The sequence below is a fragment of the Callospermophilus lateralis genome, chromosome 18 (assembly GCF_048772815.1).
Source record: "Callospermophilus lateralis isolate mCalLat2 chromosome 18, mCalLat2.hap1, whole genome shotgun sequence".
NCBI lineage: Eukaryota > Metazoa > Chordata > Mammalia > Rodentia > Sciuridae > Callospermophilus > Callospermophilus lateralis.
The window spans coordinates 59,088,734-59,110,932 of record NC_135322.1 but is presented as its reverse complement, the minus strand read 5'-3'; the positions used below and the strand labels follow the sequence as shown (position 1 = coordinate 59,110,932).

The 22,199-nt window shown below is 48.0% G+C and overlaps 1 protein-coding gene across 5 annotated transcripts in view; it reads left to right on the top strand.

Moving 5' to 3' along the window:
• The window catches only part of Maf (MAF bZIP transcription factor), a 310,546-nt gene that overhangs the window by 51,275 nt on the left and 237,072 nt on the right, over positions 1-22,199 (top strand). Inside the window, exon 3 of one of the 5 annotated variants that reach the window (XM_076838510.2) lies at positions 19,262-22,163. The exons of 3 other annotated variants lie outside the window; for them this stretch is intronic. The gene's annotated coding sequence lies outside the window, so the exon portion shown is untranslated. Of the gene's footprint in view, positions 1-12,957; positions 14,374-19,261; positions 22,164-22,199 lie in introns of those variants that run through there. One more of the 5 variants, XM_076838506.2, reaches the window with a different exon arrangement.

The window sequence follows — 22,199 nt, the reverse complement described above, 5'->3', positions numbered from 1 at the left end:
TCTTCAGGCCCAGAATCATCGTTCTTCTGTTCCCAGTCAAGCCTGGCCCTAGAAGGATGCTGCTCTGGCGTGGAGTTCACGCGGCGGCTCTCGGAACTCAACCTATGGGGTGGAAATAGGTTGTTGTTCGCTGCTGCACACAGGCCTGAGAACAGATGGCTCCTAGAAATTCCTGGGATGCCACGAGATCTGCCACCTTGAAACGCCAGATCAGCAAAATTCAAACCCAGGGGCCCTGGGTGCCAGTGAGACAGCTGGCATCTCTTTTACCCCCCCCCCCCCGCCCCGTGAGGTCAGGGGCGGAATGTGAAACCTGGGAACCTCAGAATGCAGGCGCCATCGATCGGGCGCTTTCTATAGTTCAGGCCTTGAACCCCCCACTGCAGGAGGTGCCCACGGCGCCCAGTGACCTGGGAACTGCCTCGCCCCGTTCCACAGATGAGCACCCTGAGCCTCAGGGGCAGCAGGGGACTTAAGGACCTGAAAATTCAGAATTTGAGTCCCTACTGGCCTGGTTGCAAGGTGTGAATTCTATTCTACAAACTGCACTGAGAAAAGAGAAATAGAAGGCATGACCTCTCCTTTCATTTGGAAAGGAAGAGTGAGAAGGACGATCTCACTCTGACAGATGTTAAATCTTATTAGAAAACTACCGTGAGCGAGTTCTGTTCTACTACAAGAATCAACAAATAAATAACAACAAAAGTCAAACAACCTTGAAGTAGATCTCTCTCGATCTCTCTCTCTCTCTCTCTCTCTCTCTCTCTCTCACACACACACACACACACACATACACAAAAAAAAAAAACCACACACTCACAAACGCTGGTGCGCACCCAGAAGTTCTTTCTACCAACTCCACCACAGAATTCATGTCTTGTTGCTATTTTCAACTAGCAGAAATTGGCAGTGAATTCTATGCTCTAAAGTTCATGGGCTCTGCCTGGGCCAGAGTTTTATAGAGAGCGTGTCGGGTACTCAAGATGGTGTTGGTGAGAGCTGCCCTACAACAGGCACGTCTCATAGCTAAGAAGGGCTTCTCTTCATATATCTAGTCTATCACCATCTATCTAGCGATCTGCCTAGTATTTAGTTAGCACCTACTGTCTTCCTAACCCGCAACACTTAAGGTGAACTGGACATAACCCCAGTTTTGGAAATGCAGTGAGAGTAAATCACACATGCAAATACTGGTCATCGCCTTAGTGGACATTTCCTACAGGGCTGTGGCACGCTGTCTCCCATCTTTCGTGAACTGTGCACGTGACAGAAACATGTGATAAGTGATACTTACGCTTTTTACTATTTCCAGCTCTTCTTCCCTTCCTGAATGTAAAAACAAACAAACACCTCTTGACCACAGGGCATAGTCATGTAAATTTTTGTGGCCAATAAAATAGTGGTAACGGTGGCCGATGTCATTTCTGGGTGGAGTCACTTAACAGTTGGAGCAGAACTGGTCAGACTCTCTTCCTCTGCTCTGGCAAACCCGGAAGACACATGTTAGGATGATGGTGTTGGAAAATGGTACTGTCAATTGTTGGGGTCTCCGAGGGACTCCTTAGTGTGAGCACCGACCCTCTACCTGCCCCCGCAGACTTGCACTAGAGCCGTGGTGTGAAAGGGAAGGGAGCCTCGGGAAGGCCTCCCTAGAGGAGGTCCGGGTTCCCGGAAGGACTTTGAGGCAGTTCATCCTGTCTGCACAGCCAGCCTGGGGAGGACTTGGACATTTTTGCCACTGCTCTTGTCATAACACCAACAAACAAGAGAATGAAAACTGAGACCTAGAGATGGTGAAGCTAGCTCCCACTGTCCTTGGCAAAATCGGGGCTCAGAAGTGGGGGTCTTTCTTTTCCCCCCTTATCTCTCTCTAGGTCTGGGCCCCTTTTAGGCAATGCCCTGAGAAGGAAATGGTTAGAGACTGGTCACTAGTCTTTAAGGTAGACAATTGGCAGTCTTCTGTAAGCCGCAGGTCTGGGGGGCGAAGGATAGGGCATGTAAAGCCTCAAGACTTAGAGGTGTGTAGGTGCTCACTTAGCTGCAAGCTATCACAGTCCGAGACAGATTTCTGGCACTTTTTCAGAAAAAAAAAAATCCTTACTCTCTGAGATCCAGGTGTGCAGCTGATCTCACGTCTCTGATCACAAGGACAAAACTGCGTTGGCAGGACAGTGAGGAAGGGAGACACAGGGTCACGAGAGGCACAGAGTGCACGGCACCGACGTCTTTATCTATTCGCTGTTTTAGCTGAGAGAGAGAAAAGTCATAACATATTTTGCTGGAGCTCTATTTTCATCGGAAGGCGGGGGGCAAAACGACTTCAAAGCTTAGAAATAAAATCTCGTTGCTTGTCCCCATGCCATACTTCTGCACCGCCAACTCTGAGCCAGTCACCTCTCCAAGTGGGTTCTGGTCTCTCTCCTCAAAGGACTGCAGTTTCAAGTGCGGCTTGAGTGAAAGCGCTCTTGCAACATTAGCTGGTAAGTTGGGGGACAGTGAGACCTCCGCTTCTCTTGCTGTGTCCCTCTTTAAAAATACGTAGATATCTCTTCCGTTGATAAAATGTTACAGTCCTTTAAAGAATGGATAAGTAATTTCCTGCCTAATGCTCTTGGCCCATAGCTGCTACCGCCTAATTTTTATCCAAAGAAGCCAGTGAAGACATAGATAAATATAGAGAGAAAAAGGAGAAACGAAGACACTAAGTTATCCCCAAGGGCATTCCTGTGTTAGTCATCTTATAAAAATTATATGTACCACAGAATATCTATTTTTAGAAGCCAGGAGGTTGTGTGAAGCAGTTCAGATGTCGGCGGAGACCCACAGGCCAGCTCTCAGCAATGATATCGGATATTTGGATATTTGTTTTCTTTCTTTTTTAACTGTGCAAAGCTGGTACTGACCACATGGATCTGTTGGCCACTGGGGGACTGTAAGACAAGATCCATGTGCTTCTTCAAAGACATCCGAGGCACTGGCTGGCTCTTTTGTGTTATTTTTGTCCATCTTGGTCTGGCAACACACACACACACACACACACACACACACACACACACGGACCTTCTCCATTACTGTGCCTGACAGAGGACCCCATGCAACTTTACTAAAAGTCTGAAAGAACATGGGGTGAGATGGTGCCATTTCTCCTAAGGATCTGATCAGGGTACTTCGTTCAACGTCTTCTTACTAGTTACGACCTGAGTTTACCGAGGGCAGATGATTTGGAGCTTCTTTTCTGAGTACAGACCACTCAATGTGACTCCTGAGAAGCTAGCAATCTCTTGGATTTAGAGATTCCAGCTGAAAGAAACTGCCCCCAAATGCACAGGCTCCTTGTCCGTAGCACACAGCTTCTTCCTTCTCCCCTGCAGTTAGTGAAATGCTCATCTAAGCTGCTTCTCAAGGATCCGCCCTCTTATTTGCTTTAGAGATCTGTCCCAGGTGACCCAGTGATGCTGGTCTCAGGACAGAACCCCGGGAGGGGCCTCCCCTACTGACCACCCTCCTCACCTCACTCTTCTCAGACCAGAATTGGGGACTGTTTCCAACCCACGGTCCAGATTTAGCAAATCCGATCGCAAGAAGCCCAGTTCAGTTCAGATAAATGACCAACGTAAGTTTTAGTAGAAGTCGGTCCAGTGCAACTTTGGCACCCGCTCCTGCGATATTAGGATCTACTCCAGCAGCAATTTATTGTTGTTTGTATAAAATTCACAGGGAAATAGGCAACCTGTGTTTCATGCCTTCCTTGGGGGCTTTCTGCTGGCCCCTGCCTGCACAAACCTTTTCCAGAACCCTCGGACAGCAGGACGGGATATCAGAGCTCCCACACTCCTCCGCCCCTGCTTCCTTATGCTTCCCGCCCTTAGGAAACTCCTCCCAGCACCCTTCTCAGAGGGAAGAGGTCCAGAGAATGGAGGCTTCTTGCTCTGATTGCTCGGCCTGTCTTTTATTTAGTTCTTCGGAGTTGGGGAGAGCTGGAAGTTCTTCCTGAGAGACACTCAGGTGAGGTAAGACTGTGAAGTCTCCATAGCAATGGAGTCGAGATGTCCCACGTGGGTACCTGCTCTTCATCTGGAGGATTCACTGAGGCTGGACTTTCAGAGATCAGAGCTTGGGCTATTGTGATTTTACCCACGATCTTACTGGAAGGGCAGGTCCACAGTAAGTCTCTGGCTCCCCCTCTCTTGGGCCATTGTCCCCATGCCATCTCCCCAATCAGCCACTCGCAGGATTCCAGGGTTCTTCCTGGCCCCGGGAAATGGTTAAAGGGTATTTAAGCCCCATTTCTCCCACCCCAGGGCCCAAAGTCTTACTGTCTCCAAGATCAAAATTATGCAAAGAAGCAATCATAACTGATTTTGAAAAAAAATATGAGGAAACAATTATTTATTGATTTATTTTGTTAGAAAAGTCATATATTAAAGAAAGTTTTAAAAAAATCCAGAAAATCAAAAATGAAAATCATAGTCACTCGGTCATTCTCCCAATAACTAGAAAAACCCTTATTGACACTTGGGTTTTGTTTCTATCTGTTTTCTGAGGCATTGATACATATGTTCATTTACATTTATAAAAGAAACACACTTTATACAATTTAATAACATCCTTAAATATTTTATCCTGAGTTTTTCCATTTAGTGCACTCTGTGCATGTTTTCCAAAGGCATGTACTTTTTATTTATTTTTTTTAATAAATAGGGCTCAAAACCTTCTCAGTACAAGTTGAGTATACCTAATCTGAATATCAGAAATCCAAAATGCCTCCAAATCGGAAACTTTCTGAATGCCAGAATAATGCCCCAACTGGAAAATTCCACACTTGACCTCATGGGTCAGGTCATCCTCAAAATGCAGGTGCACTCCAAGTCTTGTCTCAAATGACCTTTACGGTTATATGTGTCTAAGGCAAATGTGGACCATAAATGAATCTCCTGTCTAGACTTGGGTCCCATCCCTAAGATAGCTGATGATGTGTAAGCAAATATTTCAAAATCTGAAAAAAAAAATAGAAATTGGAAATGCTTCTCATTCCAAACATTTGGGAAAAGGGATACCCGACCTATATTCACATCTATTTCTTTTAATGCCCTCAGGGGTTCTGAATTGTAACCGACCCTCAGGACCCTGATGAGATGGGACAGCCAACTGGAAAAGGCTTTGGGTGACTGCAAATGTCCATCAGCTGCTGGCCCCTTCGAACCTCTTGGGAGACCTCAGACAGACCACTATTCTTTTGTGTCTGTTTCCCCATCTGACAAATGGGCATCTTGCGGGTGTGTTCTGAAGCTAGAAGAGATATAAAAGTAACCAAGGCTTTAAGAGAAGACATTTGGGGATTTCTTCAAGGTCCGGTCCTCCATGAATAGAGAACATTATTAACCCATGTGGTTGGTTGGGCCCCGCTTAAGGATGTTGGCGGGTACTTGTCACGGGCACCCTCCCTTGTCTGAAACTGAGTCAAAATTATATCCACCTAGTGCTCAGTCTCTGTGTTCCATCTGTATTTTCAGCCAGCATTCTTTAAATGTCAACGATCTGCTCTATGTCTAACTTCTCCCCAAAACCCTCTGAGATATTAAATTTATCGTAGTTATTATTATTAACATTTATTTTAAAAATCACTTATTCTGGAAAAAATCATAGACTTGGGAATTTGCTAAAATCGTAGACAGATCTCTGAACACCCTTGACCCGACTGTCCCCCGTGGAGAATTTCTCCCTTTTCTTTTTTTCATTTTCTGCTTGTTTATTTATTAATGAATAAGGAAACCAAGACTCGGGATAGCCAAGAAGATTTCCAGCTTCCAGCTAGAGAGAGGTGGAGGCTGGAGCAAACTCAGGGGCTCTGAATCCAAAGTAAACCCTCTTCCCACTTTTGTCCCAGGGGAAGGCAGAGCTCCTGACCGAGAGCCCAGCTAGCATTTGGAGCCTTCTGCTCCAGTCCACGTCCCCCATCCCAGTCTGCCTCAGGATGCCCCGGATGTAGCTGTGGAGTCCTGAAGAGGTGGTTTTCTTCTCCACTGGGGGAACGTGGGTTGGCTTACCAAGACTATAGGTAAGGACAAAAATAGAAACTCCTGACAGCTTGATTTCCTCTTGCTGGCACCCAGCTCTGTTCAGTGGAGCTGGAGGAGACCCTATAAATATGCAAACGCAGGGAAATCCTGCACCAGGTCACAACCGCCTGGATGGGATTGAAGGGAAGTCACAGTATTGCAGGCAACCAGCTCCAAGAAATCGCTGCATTTCTGAGAATCCCTGAATAGTTAGTGATTGTAAATTAAAAAAAAAAAAGAAAAAAAAAAAGCCAAAGAGAGCCAGTTTCAACTTCAGAGTACTGGATTATTCTGTCAGAAATGCGTATAAGCATATGCATCCAGTAAGAGCGCTAATATCGTAGGAGGCTCTCCTCTGGCTTCCCTCTTGATAGGTCTCTCTCCTCAAATTGATATCTCAAAGCCTTAAGTCAAACTGTGTTTTATTAAGAGAACGGGTTATTTGAGATATGGCTGTGACATTAACCAGGGCTCAGCCCAGCGATAGTTCTGCCAAGATTCTTCATGCTGAATCTGGATTTCAGCACAGAGAGCCCCGCACTGCTCGGTTTTGCTTGGCTTGGATAATTTTGCTCAGTTCCTACCCAAGTGGTGAGGATTTGCCAGGACCAGGATGATTTCCCGGCCACTGGGACGGTGTCTGTTGATAGTGTGGGTGGTTCACAGGAGCTCAATGCATCCAACCGCAGGAGCCTGGCGCTCTTCTCCACGAGTACCCTTCCAGAAAACCGTACCATTGCTCGTGGAGACTGCCAAGACAAGGGGTAGGAGGCTGCTGGGACCTTGGAATTGGACACAGCCAAGGAATTAAAGAGGGCAGAGAAAAATACTGGAATAAGAGGTCCCTGGAAACTTGAGCTGAATCCTCAAATTTAATTTTTGCTGCGAAGCTCTCACCTTCTTTTCTGTTGGTCTGGAGCCAACACCCTGAGGCCTCCACCTTACTGGGAGGCCTTTCTCCGGGGGCTCTTGCCAACGCCTCCAGGCGTTCTCTTCTGCAAAGTGCTGGAATTCTTACAGATGCCCCTGACTTCGAAAAAAATACGATGAAATAATTATTACTAAGAAGTGGTCTTGATAGATGTAACCAAATGATGGGATACACCCCGCCACCCCCGCCATCAGGGGCAGCACCCCAGATTGCCTGCTCTGTGTGCTCTCCAGCACCGACATTAGGAAAGCAACCTGGTGGAAATTTAATCTCTTTTATTTTCCGAAATGGAAATTTATCCCCTGGGCCTGTAGGAAGGGGAATATTTTCATGAGGTTCTGTACAGCCGAATGACTTCTTTTGTTTGGAGAGCTGATTCCTCTCTTCAGAAGTTATTTACATTCCACTTAAACAAGGTAAGAAGGCTGACATGGAGCTGTATTTGGAGACATCAAAGAAGATGAAACTCTACATCAAACAAACAAACAAACAAACACAGACAACACTGGTATCTTGTGGCCAATTTGGGAAACTTTGGGGGATACCAAGACCAAACTATTACAAAGCCAAAAATATGGTTTATCCCTAGAAATAGGCAAGACTGCTGAACCACAAATGACACAAAGCCATTTCCAACTGAATAGAGCTCTCCAGCCAGGTTCCCCTGCAACCTGGGTATGCCCCAGGGTGTGCTTGGAGTATCTCACAAGAGCCCACTGTTAAATTTCAGAAATTTTGTGAGTTGTTGTGGAAAGCTATTATTAAAAATTAAATTATTAGGGCTAGGGATGTGGCTCAAGTGGTAGCGCGCTTGCCTGGCCTGCATGGGGTGCTGGGTTTGATCCTCAGCACCACATCAAAATAAAATAAAGATGTTATGTCCGCCGAAAACTAAAAAATAAATATTAAAAAAATTCTCTCTTGGGGCTGGGCATGTGGCTCAAGCGGTAGCGCGCTCGCCTGGCATGCGTGCGGCCCGGGTTCGATCCTCAGCACCACATACAAACAAAGATGCTGTGTCCGCCAAAAACTAAAAAAAAAATAAATATTAAAAATTCTCTCTCTCTCTCTCTCTCTCCTCTCTCTCTCTCTCTCTCTCTCTTAAAAAAATTAAATTATGTAAGCTTACAATCAAATTCTTTTTTGTTAATGTGGTTAGGTACTCAAAAATACTTCCTTCCTAATTATTTTAACACACAACACTGTTATCTATGTACTTGTTACTTGCATCTACTGTATTATAGATGTCACCAAGGGGGAGTCACTACCCATCTCTCAAATGCACATTTGAGGATGCCACAGTTTTCTGAAATTGGCAATGGTGAGGTGCTGACACCACAGAATTCTATGAGAACCAGGACTCCTTGCTGTCATTGTGTGTGTGTATGTGTGTGTGTGTGTGTGTGTGTGTGTGTGTGTGTGTCCAGTAAGAAAGATTTACCAGCTCACCGTGCAAGTATAGAACACATCTCCTAGTATTTAAAGCCAGGTACTGGACTTCCAGAGTAAGGAAGCTCACCATCTTTGGCCATTTATCAGAACCTGTGGATAGTGTGGACTGAGTGGCATTGGAGGAAGAAAAGGAAGGAAGATTCACATTGCCTCTTGGGCGTCAAAGGATGACCACTGCCGCGTGGTTCCATTGCACTTTCACTGATGAATTGAGTCTTCCCTGCTGGTCACCAGGGGTCCCACGGAAGACTGGGAGTTGCAGGCAAGGAGGCTGGTTTCCTCATGTGTCTCTAAGGATTTTCTTTCCTTGGGCTTCGACCTACAGAGCATGGGTGGTGGTGACCCTGTTCTTTCTGCAGTGTTCTTTCCTGTTCCTTGGTCCTTGAAACGTGAACTTAGTACTAGAAAAGACATCTGTTCCTAATATAATGGTTCTGTGACCCAAGTATTATTCTATGTCATTTGTATATAGAATCATTTCATTTAAAAAGAAAGAGTGCCAAATCTTTGCAGGTTTTAAACACTAGGCATCTTTTGTTTAAATAAGGAGGATTCAAATATTTACCATTCAAAGTTGTTACCAATAACCAGTAGCAGCCCATATTAAATAGCTAATTTCCCTACTTTAAAGGGATTTGAAAAGTTTACTGTGGTTTATTCTTTTTTTTCTTTCATTCTCCTACAATAATGTAGTTGTGTTTTATCTTGTTTGCCTTCTATATTGACCAAATTGCTGTCAATATTTGGAAGAGGAAGAAGAAAAAGTCCAACATACTAGGTCTTTGATCCACCAGGACCACTCTGTCCCCCTCTGAGTATGTGGCCATGGACAGAGGTGTCCCAATTTCTGTTGTCTTGCCAAGGCAGAATGGGACTCACCGTTCTCAAGGTCTCTGGACTATCACTCCCCAAAACATCCATCCCGGGCGTTGGGGGAGGGAGAGAAGCTCTGCATAGCTATTTATTTTAAGTGCCTGATTAAAATTTCATGAAAACAGGAAGTCAGGGGAAAAGAATAGATTGCAAGAGCGATGAAATCCGGGGCTTTGTAATTTTTAGCTCACAGGGAAAAAAAAAAAAAGCGTTAAATCGTAAGGAAGGTATATTTTCAGAATCGTGCTGTGGCCACTAATGGCATATTTTGTCACTGGCTGGGGAGCTGGTGAACTAAGAATGGGCCCAATTTTTTAAATCTTATTACACAGTTTTGCTCTCATTTAGAAATTGTCACCTTAAAGTAACCTAATGCTGCTCTACTTAAGGCAGACCTCGTGTGGCTGTCTGAGTGTGTGTGTTGGGCACATTGTCTTCTGTTAAGCAGATAGAAATGTTGTCCTGACACAGCTGAACAGCACAGAATCTGTCTGCCCCATAAGTTGATGTTGCCTAAGAACTTAATCTTATCTAATTCCCATAGCCAATGGGATAAAGAATTTGGGGGAAAGCAAGTAATGACTTTTTTTTTTTTTTTTTTTTTGCGGGACGGTCACTGAATGATTTCTATATTTGGTCAATGGGAAATAATGTGTTTCTCCAAAGAAGTGGCTGTGGGCTGCGAGCTGTCGAGGAAACCAGAATATGAAACAAAGCAAAACCAAAGTCCACATCCATCTCCAAATTGCATCAACCAAATGCTGTCGTGGGGACACAGGAAGGGTAAGATGCGCCTGGTCTCCGGCCGTTCCTAGAAATTCCACACTCACCGATGGATGCGGTGTGGTCAAGGTGAAGCTCTGGGATCTCCGTCTGAGCTCTCATTTGGCTGAGCAGACAGGAATAATTGCAACAGGCTAATGGCTAGATAAGTTTCATTTGCCCGTTTCAAATAAATCCCCATCTAAAAAGCAGGCCTCCAAGTCCAATCCCAGAGGAAGACCTAATCCTTATGAGAGAAGGACGGGTCAGAGGGGAGCAGGAAATCTGAGCCAGAAGGCATTGCATAGCCCCCAGCTAACGCAGCAAATTAAGTCCCCCCGAGGAAGGGTTAAGTCGGTTAGCTCTCTCCCAGGCTTCTTGCTCTCCATTGAGACTGACCCCAATGGGGATCAGCGTTTTTATCAAGGAGGAAAAGGAACTAGGGATGCTGATGGGCACAGTTGGGTGCCAGGAAGTCCCTTCCAAAGCTCTCCAAATCCCCCAGGGCCTGAGTTGGCTCCAGTGACTGGGGAAATCCTGATATCTGCAGCACAGGTGTGTATAGGTAGACTCTGTGGTTTCAGGTCATTTAATGATGATGAGCACAGGATAGATTCCGTTGTATTACTCAAGACACAGAAAACAAAGAAAGAACATTAAACTTTTCAAATCCCCTCCAAGTTGAAAAGTCATCCTTTCTATTTAGGCCAATGACTTTCTTACCTTGGGGCTGTTAGTCCTCAGGCCCTTCCGGAGGACAGTGGGCATGACACGTGACCTTGCTGGAGTCATTGAACCTCTCTGTCCCCCGCTTTTTCTTTCTGTGAAGTGGATCAACTGACATTGTGAAGCTCCTTACAAAGCTCTACCTTTGTCACCGTGGTTTTAAGAACTGGCTTATCTTACTCTGCAATTCTTTGTTTACAATGGGCTGTCCTTACCCACGGATTCTGCATTCTTATATTCGACCTACTACACACACACACACACACACACACACACATATTCAGAAAAATAAATTATCTATTCTGGGGATGTACAGGCTTCTTTCCCCTCATCACTATCCCCTAAACACATTATAACAACCATTTACATTGTATTGGGTGTTATGGGTCATTCAGAGGTGATTTTGAGTATAGTAGAGGATGTGGGCAAATACTATGCCACTTTACACGAGGGACTTGACCATCCAAAGATTTCAGTATTCACAGGGAGGTCCTGGAGCTGACCACCCACACCCAGATCTGAAGGGACCATGACGCCCTCAGTCTTCAGTACGAAGACAGCCAGTATCTCTAATTTACCTAGCGAAGTCACATTACTCAACAAAATGTGCCCGTGGCCCGAGGGGCTGCTCTGCAGTAAACGTTTGTATGTGGATGAATGAATGAGCTCATACTTGTAGATTGTGGTGAAGAATCAAAAAAATAATAAAGATAAAAGTTCATTTCAGAGTTTTGGAGGGTCCACATCATTCCTACAATGAGGTCTGGTCTAGTGCAGAGGAAAGTCCTCTAGTCCCCCTGTCCTCAGAGAGAGTCCATTCTACCCACCATAAAGGATAAGCTAGGGAGTACCACCTCCTCTTAGACGCCATGTGGAATTTCTGAGAACCGGGCTGGAAGGGAAACAGGTCATTGAGACCAATAGCTACCCTTGTGGGTTTACCACATAGAAAGCCCTGTGTTCCAGCATCATAATACTATCTGCTATCAAACAATATTGACCAATGGATCAGGAAAAGCCCAAGAAGATATATATATAAAAAAAATTCATGCCAGGAGAGAAATCTGTTGGGGCAACATTTTTACAATGACTTCAAGGCTATTATCACTCAGTAAATCCTTAAAATTCCTTTTCCGTCATTTGATCTTCCTCTCTGGGTTGGGGAAGACTTTGAGGCAGAAGACATCGTGTCCCCTCCTTGGAATTTGGAAACCTACTCACGCTACTGCAGGGGCTTTGTCACCCCTCTGAGTTCCCCAGCTGTGTGTGGTATTTGTGAAACAAGCATCTCCGTCCGCGGAGTTCCCAGTGCTCAGAGCCTTCATCAAATTCAGCCTTACAATGTTCAGCTCTATTAAGTGGCTTGCCCAAAGTCCCAGAAAGCAAGCCATCACTGGACTGATCTCTACCCAAGAAGCCTCTCTGATTTAATCACAGCTTCTCTCCACCCCCAGAGCACTTCGCAGGGGCCTCGCTCACTGTGTGCACTTTGCATGGCCTTCAGAGATGGATTGTGTGTGCACTGGCCTCCTGGGTTTGACAGTCAGCTCCCGCAGGGCAGGGGCAACATCTAGATGCTTATGATGCCTCCAGGCTGTTCCAGGCACAGGGACAGTCCCCAGGTATCTATGAACTGCTGCAGGTAGTGTGGCTGCTGTCTTGGTAGCTGGCTAGTTCTTGCACTTGTGCATGCAATCAGAGGTGGCGCTACAGATCTGCTCCCTGAGCACCTCTGCTGTGGGGAAAGGGCGCCTCCATCACTTTCAGGTATCTAGATGTTGCCCCTGCCCTTCACACGAGCTCTATTTCCTTACTCCTCTCCTGTGTATTGGGTCACTGCAGTATGATCTTGCATATGCAGTAAGACTTACGTTAAACAAACAAAAAACAAAAAACTATGGCTTCTTCCCCAGGGCAGCCAAGAGTGTGATTGAGAAGTCCAAATGGTACGGGAACGGTAGAGGTTTGGAGCTGAAACTACCTTGATTTCAATCCAGGATCTATCTCTAGGCAGCTGTGCATCCTTGGCATGTTTCTCAATGTCTCTGAGTCTGATGTGCATCCTCTAGCCCTTGTAACATTTCAGATTCCAGCCTGTGTGCTTGCTTCACTGTGAGCGAGTACCATCTTCACACGAGCTCTATTTCCTTGCAGGGCCATTTTCCTTGGCTGTTTCCTCCAACATTGAGCTCTTTGGAGACAGTGACTACATCTTGTTCATCCTTATTTCCCCGAAGCTGGAAAATGAAGATGTTATTACCAACATGTATCAGAGTGTGTGAGGTGGAGATAGGTCTGAGCACTGAGGATGGTGTACTTTTCACATAGAAAACACAGGGAAACCATTGGCTCTTGCTACATTGTATCCAGTACACCTGAAATGAGCGGAAATGAGCTGACTTAATGGAAACCAATGGCACTATCCCATTTTATACATGGGGAACCTGAGTCTCAGGGATTCAAACTGGTTGGAACCTCTTGTCCTGGAAAGACATGACCCAGTGGTGTGTGGAGGGTGTTGTTGGTATTTGCAGAGGGTTAGGAATTTTTCTTTTTCTTTTTTTTTCTGGGAGACTTCAATTAGAAGGAACAAGGAGTCTCTTGTTCAGGGTGTTTGGGAAACTGCTCTGGCTGGAAGCCAAGGGTCCTAGAATTCCAGAGTCCATGGCAGGAAGAACCCCGAGATCCTGCAGGAAACGTGTCCTGAGGATTGATAGCAAGCTGGATGCTGAGTGCGGACTTTTCCCTTCCCTCATCTGCATTAGGAGGATCTTTCTTTTCCTCTGTGAAGATCCGCGTGCTATATATCTTTTTCTGAAGGTACATCTATTAAACCAACAGTGGTTGAGCTCAAGGACAATTCTCCACCATGTAATTAACCCCCGTGGGGTCCCATTAGGATCCAATGATATTTTATGATTTTATTAACTAAAAGTAAACAGGGAAGTGTCGGCTGCAGAGCTGGGGTGTGGGATTTCGGCCACAGGAACAGAGTTCCCTCCAGCCGTCTGTGTTCCTCTCCCGCTGAACACAGTCTAAGCACTTCCTATGTGTTCATGCCTTCGACTCATTCTTTCATTGAGTCCTGGAGGGAAGTAAAATACAGCGACTAGGAGAGAACTCAGGTCTGGCACGCCTAACGGAATGATCTTGGGTGAGTTACTCAGACTTTTCAAGCCTCGGTTTATTCATCTAAAATAGTCAGTGAAAACCACAGGCCCTCAGAGCTGTTGCGAGGATGAAATTAGACATGCCAGTGAGGCGCTTAGCAGGGTCCTGGCCCACGGGGAGTTTCAAACACTGACCCTTGCTCCCGAAGAGCAGCGGCTCTCGCAGCAGCTGGGCACCCTGGGTGTCCTGCCCTCTCTGCCAGCCCTGGAGAAAAGCTTGCGCAGGTAGATGAATGTGGCCCCAAATCACCCAAGGACAGGACAGCAACACACCAGGTCTGGTTGGCACTGAAGCCCAAGCTCTCCTCCACTGCGTCAGTGCCAGAAACTGTGTTATGCTCTCAAATTGGTGGCCAATTTGAGACACCAATAAGACAGTAAGTAAGAGAAGCCATTTCCGAGCACATATCCAGATTTCGGAACCCACAGGTCAAGGAAGGAAGAGAAGTGTGGGGGATGCAGGAGAGGCAGCCAGAGAGGTGGGGAGAGCTCAGCTCCGCAGTGGGGGTGGGAAGTGACTAGGGCCAGAGGCTAAAGGGTCCCTTGGGCCCCAGTGACAACTTCAGTTCTTCTTCTTGGAGGAATTGAAAAGCATTGAAAGGCTTGAGTCAGGGGCGTGACTTGATCTGAATCCTATTGTAAGATCACCCCAGCTGCTAGGTGGAGTCGGAATTGGAAGGCACGAATACCCGGCCAGAGGGGAAGTCGGGGGAGTTGGCAGGCCTTGCCGGAGGGCCCACCCGCACACGCCCAGCAGCCAGAAGAGGCTGAGCTCTTTGCAATATTTCTTGTGAGTCTTTTGGCTCAAAGTATCAATGAATGCACCAGGGCTATTACTTCAATGCAGCTCCATCTCCCCCCGAGCCTCTGGCTTCCCCTCCTTGCCCAGCCAGGGAACAGGAAAGTCACACTCCCTCGGAGGACAGACACACCGCCAGGCCAGGAGAGACAGGTGAAGATGGCTACGGGGTCAGGATACTCCAGGGTTTTCATTGCTTTCCCACCTGGCCACAGGCTGGAGGACCACCCGGGCTCCCTGCGCTGTGACACAGCCGGGGAGGAGCCCAGCAGCACATCAGCCCACGGGTTGGGACCGGAAGGTGAGCCAGTGCAGGTAACAGCAGTGTGAACCACAGGCAGGACACCTGGGTATGGGAACAGCATCGCCAGGTCACCCGACTACAGTAGCTCCTGGTCCCTGAGGGTCAGGGGATGGTTAGCAATGACAAGAGATAAGGGACTGGGTTTTTTCACTCCAGCGATAGGGAGGGAGAGAGACAGGCAGGGGAGGAGGCCACGGCTCATGCTTCAGGGATGACAGCTCCCCAGAAGTGTCCGAGACAACAGCTGGCCTGCTCCTGCGGGAGGGCGGGGACTTGGGGCTCCTGGGAGTAGTCCTTCCACTTCAGACACCTGGTTTGGGGTAGTGACTCTCCAGAGCATCCTGTTTACACAAAGCAGGTGGCAGCCCCCAGCTGTCCTCTCTGCCCTGGGCAGAGCTGACCTAGCCTCTGTGGTTGGACTAGCATGCCAGTCTGTAGAGCCTGGAATGCTTACACCCCACCTCACGGGAGTTCCTCTGTGATCTGTGTCCCTGGGGAGGTCACATGGTTGTTTCTGTTTCTGTTGAGTTCTGACCAACAGATCCAGGTATGCCCGTCTGTGCTGTACAGCCTTGGGAAAGTCACTGAATGTCTCTGGGGAGGATTGTGGTGACCTTGCTATGGGGAGTTTTAAAGATCAACTAAGAAAACAGGCATGAAGAACATTGAAAAGTAAAATATAACCATAAGGCATTTGCAGAGTTTTTAGTAATATTTTTCTCACATCCAGATGCGTGGTAGATCCGTGGGTCTTCCACTTCTGGGAGCTCATAGTGTTTGGGTGTATAATGAAGTTAATAGTGCTAAGACTTAGCAAGCACCTACTATGTGCCGGGCACTATCCTCAGTGTGTTTTATACGTTAGTTGGTCCTCGTGATCACCTATGGAATGTACCACTATAATCATTTCATGAATGAAGAAAACGAAGCACAGAGAAATCAAATAACTTGCCTAAAGTCAGGCAGCTTGTCAGAGTTGGTGCAGGGTCAAATCCAAGCCCACTGCCCAGAGAACCCCTGTTCCTAATCACTGTTCCCCATGATCTACTGAGTAAGAGATCACTGGGGATCTTCAGGTTCCCCTGGAGAGTTCTAGGAGACCCATCCGTCAATGTCAAAGCTGCGTTGGTAACCACTTGCAGCTTCAGGAGGGCTCCCTGTAGGGCTGTCCAGAGATGGATGAGGAGCCCCATGCCCGCCACCCAGTGACTCCCCAAAGAGCATGTCCTTGGTGGTGTCATGCACAGGCTGTGCAGGGGGATCCCTGGGTGACATCTCAGTTCTCTCTCTTCCCAGCAAGCTGACATCGGGCAAAAGAATTATCCTCTAAGTCTCTGTCCTCCACCTGTCAAACGGGAGACCCTGCAAACTGTTCGTGGCATTGTTGGGAAAACGTAACAAGCACGTATCTGTAAAGCATATACTAGATCCTACAAGAAGCCACTGCAGATATGTTTCCAGATAAGCAATTAACTGGTAGCACTTTGAGGGAGACAGGTGGTGGCTTGTGATTCTTTGAGGACAGTTCTATTGAGATCCTGGACAATAGAGGCAGAGTCCTAGGTCCAGGCAGAAGACCCTGCCCTGGAGTTACAGATGTGGTGTCTTTAGGACCCCATCTTTCCAGCCCTGTACTGGAAAAGAGATCCCAAGTCTTGCAGGTGGGTTGGGTGAGAGGCTAGCACCCTCACTATTTGAGCTTAATTTGCTGTTTAAATTATTTAATGTAGGTCTGGAGCCAGAGTCCTCAGGGTAAGCAGTCCAAATTAAGAAAATATTTAATTAAGTGAAATGACCCAGAGGCAAGTGTGGGCGGGACAGAGGGAGGGAGGGGCCCACAGCTCTCTTGGGATTGGGCAGTCCTTTATCTCCAGATGTTTCTCCATCGGTACTATTTGGTGATTTTAGACCAGGGCCTGGCTAAAAATGGTTGGTCTTCATGATTTCCATCTGAAAAAAGGACAAAATCTGGCCCGGGTAGTCTCAGAGCCAAGGAGCTAAGATCAGAACTCAGACCGGGGTGGTTTTGGAATCCACAGTATAGACCTATAAGGGTCTGGAGATATCAGCCGATGCCGGATGGTTGAAACAGACAGTCAAGAAAAAAAGAGCGGTGTTTCTCAGCCCGGCAGACAGAAAAGTGGGGATTCCATTCACAGACTGCTGGAAGGTTCAGTGAGGAAGGTGTTTTAGAGAACTGCCGGCTCCCAGGTCTTCCCCCTTCTCTTTCTTAAGTCACGCGAAATTGTTTTTAGAGAAGATCTTCTTAAAAAAAAAAAAAAAAAAAAAAAAGACCAATAAAGAATATGAGGAGTTAGTTGCTCTAAGAACATGGCATAAGACCTTCAATCTCTCTTCACCTGCCCTGGAGCAGATCAGTGGAACCCTTGTGTTCCAGAGAGCACAGTTTGGGTAACAGTGCACAGTGGAGAAGACCTTGGACACTGAAGTATCAATCAGTCTTCTCACCTGTCAAACAGCAGCTATGAAACCGCCGTGTGCACAGACAGACTCCCCCACACGTGCTGATCCGCAGCGAGTCTTAAGGAAGCCTCCGACGGGGCTAGCATTTGACAAGTGTCTGCCCAGATAAGCACCTATTATATGACATGCCCATTGCTAGCGATGGGACCTTAGCACATTCACTTAACCTCTTTGAGCCTCACTCACACTATCTGTAGATAATGCCTACTTTACTTGGTTACAAGGACATTTGAAGGAATGCTGATTTTACGTCACTTAGGGTACCAGCAGTTTTTCCCTCCTTGCCATGGGCTCGCAGAAACTGATAACCCTTTTAAGCATCCCTAAAACAGAGTAAGTGGTGACTCTCGGGGCACTTTGAGGTTTCAGCATTAGGGCAAGTTATTCACTCGGTAACATTGTAAACATAGCCGGCATCCCAGTGCCGGACCCTCAGGCTCCTCCTCCTCTGTGATGACAGGTTAGCCCTGCTGCCCGGCCTTCCTTCCTGTGTGCTTCCCCCCCCCACTTTGAGACAGGGTCTCACTGTGTCCCCCAGGCTGGCCTGGAACTCCTGGCCTCATGCAGTCTGACTGCCTCCACCTCCTCAGTGGCTGCAGGTGCCATCAGGCTCCTATGTGCTCCCAAGGTGGGGCAGGTCCAGCTGCTCTGCCTCCCTGGCTCCCAGCCCTGGAGCAGAGTAGGAGAGGAAGCAGGGGACCCGCTCAGGAGCTGGGTTCAGGTCAGTGAGCCACTGCCTTGGCCTCTCTGTTCCTCCCTGAGGGGCAGCAATGATGGCTTGATTCTGCTCAAGTGCCATGTTCAGTGGGGGTTGGCTCTGCCCTTTGTTGTCACCCAGAGACTCTGGCTGGGGAGGCTCTTCTGCAACCCGTGCTTCTGTGATCACGGTGGCAGGGTGGAAATCACACACTGGTGCTGCAGCTTCCCCCAGAAGTGACAGGTGGGACTTGCGCTCACATCTCATTGGCCAAGGATGGTCCCCTGTCTGTGCCCAAGGGTGAAGTCTCCTCTCTTGCCTGGGAGAAGAAGAGCCAGAAACATTTTGATAAATGGCACTAATCTCCATCACAGGCAATGCTCTGAATGACGGGGGAGAAGGGTCAGCAGCCGGGATATCTAAGTGAGTGACAGGGATGATGGTGACAAATTACAGTGACCCTTTATTAAGCAGGATCTCTGAGCTGGACGGTGACATCACCTGCATCATCTCAGTTGGTCCCCACAGCTGGACAGAGCAGGCACTCTTTCTAGGCCCCTTTTCCAAAGGTGGGAGCTGAGACTTGGAGAGGTGACACCATGGATGTGATGACGTCCTCCCCACGGTGGGCATTTCTCATGCCACTCAAGCCGGGTCAAGGGGGGCAGGTAATCAGGGAACCATCAAGTCAGACCCCAGAGAGTGTCTTAGGGGAAGGAGAAGGCTTCACAAAGGAAAATAGCTACTGCGAAAGCATGGTCTACTGGGGAGGGAGCCAGGAGAATATATACCCAGCACTCATCTAGCCGCCCACGCTGTCCGAGCCCTAACTGGCCAAATCAACCAACCTTCAGACAGCAATGGACTCCCGGGGCGGATGGGCCCCTTCCACGGCCTCCTGGGGCACAGAATGGGGTAGATGGAGTTCGGATCTATAGGAGTAGATAGGAAATATCTAGAGGAGTTGTAACTCTAGCTTCCACCCCAAATTTCTCTGTCACTAGAGCCTGAATTTCCAATTATCCTGCTGGAAGAAAATGGCAGCGTGAGTACTGTGCAGAGAAACACTCAGGAACATCAGCGTTCCGGGAGCAAGCCGGTACCGTCTTTCATTTTCAACCGGCCAGGAATCCAGGACACCTTGTTTTGAAATGCTGTGTATACACTGTATTTGCCCCCGTGCTGCCTGTGATTTCCTATTATTTTTAGGCAGGATCATCTTTACAAAGCTATGATTCATGAAACCAAACCTGCAAACCACTCCCCGCCCCTAGGGAAAAAAAAAAAAAAAGTTGAATTGCATCCATTTTTTAAAGAATTCCACTCCACATTTGAATGACAGGTAGTGGGAAGTCTGACCAGCTGCGTGTTCAAGGTCCTTTCCCAGCGACATCACCATGAATAGACAATGAGAAGCATTTGCTCTTCTCCAACAAGCCGGAAGACCTTATTTCCCCCATGCAATGAGAAGTCCCACGAACTGGGCCAGAAAGCACAACTGTGATTTATCGGAGAACAACTGTTAAACACTTCAGAAATCAAATTTGCTAAAATGTGGGAGACACGGAAGGTTAAAACAGACGGTGAGGACAGATACCCAATGCCCACTTTTGTGGTGAGGAAGAAGGTGTTCCTGTGTGGAATCCGCTCTTCCATCTGATGAGGATTTATGGTTGGGCTTTCGCTTCCTCGGGAGACACACGGTGCTGAGAAAGACCCAGGTTTTCAGGTCCAGGACAGTCTGCGTGGGGTGCAGCTGTCCCTGTGGAGGGGACAGCCTGCGCTGGGTGAGGATCAGCACTGTGAGCTGGGGTACAGTGAGTACATCTCACGCATCTCCGCTTCTGAGCTGAGCGCGCTTTCACTGATGCATTTCACTGAATCCACACAGCAAGCTCCTGGGGCAGATGCTTCTGTCACCCCAGCTCTACAGAGGAGGAGACAGAGACACTGGCAGGTTAAGTAACTCGCCTGGGATCCCATGACAGGTAAAAGGTCAAACTGGGATTGGTCACCCAAGCTTTTTGGTCATAAACGCTTTCTGGATTCCTTCCCGTGTAAGGACCCTCAACTGCAGGGTGACTTCCAAAAACATTTTGCTCCTTAAGCATCAACAGTCCTCCAGGACAGGCTCGGGTTAGGACATGTGTGATCTCAAGTCTTCATTAGTGCTCTGTGAGGTGACCATCATTCACCATTCTCAAGCCCCCCACCACCACCAGGGAACTTTGTTGGCACTAGGGAGGCTCTGTGACATGCCCTTGGCCACATAGCTGGTCGGCTGCAGAACCTCATTTTGAAATCCTGAAAACCTGTTCCCCCAGCTCCATAAGCTGTGTTCTGTTACTCACTAAGCTTCGGATGCACAGAACAGAGGCCGCTGCCCAAGCTCCGGGACCTGGTCCAGTGGGCCAGTGACAGGTGAGAGGTGTGAGTTTGCACAACCCACGCACACACGTACACACACGTGCTATACCGCCGGGTGGTCCTTCCAGACACCTCTGCACAGCAGGGAATGTGAACAGCACCCCTCTGGGCAGACGTAGCCCTGTGGTCACCCAGCTTGGGGCAGTCTGCACCTCTGTACTGGACCTCACCCTTCTTGACATCTGCGGCCGCCCATGCTTGAGCGCATAAAGGTGGATGGCCTGTGCAGAGAGACCCATCCCAGGACCACACGGCCGGCATCCTCATGGGTTGGGAGAATTAAATCAAAACTCTTTTTCCTGACACAAACCTCACTTGGGCACACCTGTTTCTTTGTGATGTTTTGGCACTATGTTTGACATATTCAGAGCTGGATGATCTAGAAGCTGATAGAAGGCTGTTCTTCTGAGCAGCACACCCTACCCTGGCCAGGACCATTGAAGGGTCACTGACTGCCAGGTGAAGGGAGGCTGCTTCTCAGGAGAGAGGAGGCCCAGAGGGCCAATGGGAGTGGAGGCGGGTCCTCGTTGCTCCCCTCCAGGTCAGACGCCGCAGCTGCTTTCCACCTCAGGAGGCCTTGTGGAGTGCGACCTCCATGACCCGTCTGGCATCCCCAAGGTTACGTGCAGCAGCGGGAAGCTGGAAGGCTGTGTTTCTTCAGCCTGAGTCCAGAACCCTGAGCTGGCAACTGGCTCGCAGAAGAAACAATGAGACTTTAGAAGATGCTCTGCCTGGAGAGGGGGACAGTCCAGGAGGCCAGAGGAGCCTATTCTGAAGACAAGATCCAAGGACCCAGGGGTGAAGGAGAAAAGCCCTGCCTTTCAAGGACAAATCAGAGGGTCCCAGAGAGCCGTGGGATCATGCAGACGCTGTCTTGACAGGTAGGAAGTTCCCTGTCACAGGTAATAGTCCAAAAGAATCTACGACAGGAGAAACTGGAGAAGAAATGTGTGCTCTGGATGACAGGTTAGAGAGATCCCGTCTCTCTCTGTCCCCTGAGATGTCATGTTCAGACTGGATCAGTGCACCAGTTAAGTGTCATCTGTGTCTACTTTGCCACAGCGAATCAAGGTGGCTCATGTTTACAGACACAAGCCAAGAAGGATGTTTAGAACCCAGGCACACGAACCCCGAGGCTGTGTGGACCCAGGCTGCAGTCTTGCCTCAGAAGTGAGCCGTGCGACTGTGGGCAAGTCAAGCCTTGCTTTCATCCTCTGCAATTCGGGTCACACAATATCTCAGAGGGAGTCTTGTATTCTCCAGGGTTCGCTGAGGGCCAAGTGCTGAGCACCCAGTCAATGATGAACGTACACACACACACACACACACACACACACGCACACACACACACACGCATACACACACAGTAGTCAGAGCCAGGGTCAAGCAGTTGGGAACTCAGTGAGTGGGTACTTTAAGACCCTGAATTTCGTCTCTCTTCTGGCTCTGTGCTGCACGTCTCTCTTATTTTTAAAATTAAAATGTGATAAATGCAGCAATATTTTTATTGTCAAT